Below are 900 nucleotides of genomic sequence, written 5' to 3' on the forward strand. Positions count from 1 at the left end.
ATATATATATATTCATGATTTCAGAATTCAAAGTCACCTCTTCCATTGCAATTTGAAATCTCATACACATTCATCTTCAAACAAGTGTTTTGATCTTTGAAAATTCATTAAGAATTTTTCTGAATTGTTCACATATAGTAGTCCAGAAAATTCATCTCATATTCATAAACACTTGAGCACTAATATATCATTATAAAATGCGTGTTTGGAAGAGAATACCAGTCATAGTGATTGATACATTGTCATATACTTTCTTTAATCAGTATTTTCCAGAATTGGTTGTAAACACCTTGTTGTCCAGGATTATTAGAAGTAAGAGAGTTGAATTTGAGAGGATTGTTCCCATATCAACTTGGTGAATCACACGAGGTTATTCTTGGTGATTGTGTCTGTCTTGTACAAGTCATAACAAATAGTAAAATATCTTTCGTGTTGAAAGGGGACTGGAGTACTCTCGATCTGTGAGAGGAACCGGAATATATCTCTGTGTTCTTTATCTTTTCCGCATTTATCGCATTCTCACTTAGTAATCTCGAAGGAAAGATTATTAAAACAAGACAAAACCGGATTTTTTTATAGTACCTAATTCACCCCCCCTTAGGTGCACACTCTACTTACATTTGGCATCAGAGCGAGTTATTAGTAACTTGCTCCTCAGATCCAGAAGATGGCTTCCGCAAGCGCAAACCCGGTTTTCAAAGATGCCGATAGTAGCAACAAACCACCTCTATTTTTCTGGAGAATATTTTGACTTATGGAAAATCCGCATGAAAGCACATTTAGAAGCATAAGGAGATGGTATATGGGAAACCGTTGAAAATGGTCTGCATAATCCTATTAGTATGGTCAATGGTGTTGGCACTCCGAAGGTTAAAAGTTCATATGATGAAGACGATAAGA

This window comes from Lathyrus oleraceus, chromosome 3 (genome assembly GCF_024323335.1).
Source record: "Lathyrus oleraceus cultivar Zhongwan6 chromosome 3, CAAS_Psat_ZW6_1.0, whole genome shotgun sequence".
NCBI classification, from domain to species: domain Eukaryota; kingdom Viridiplantae; phylum Streptophyta; class Magnoliopsida; order Fabales; family Fabaceae; genus Lathyrus; species Lathyrus oleraceus.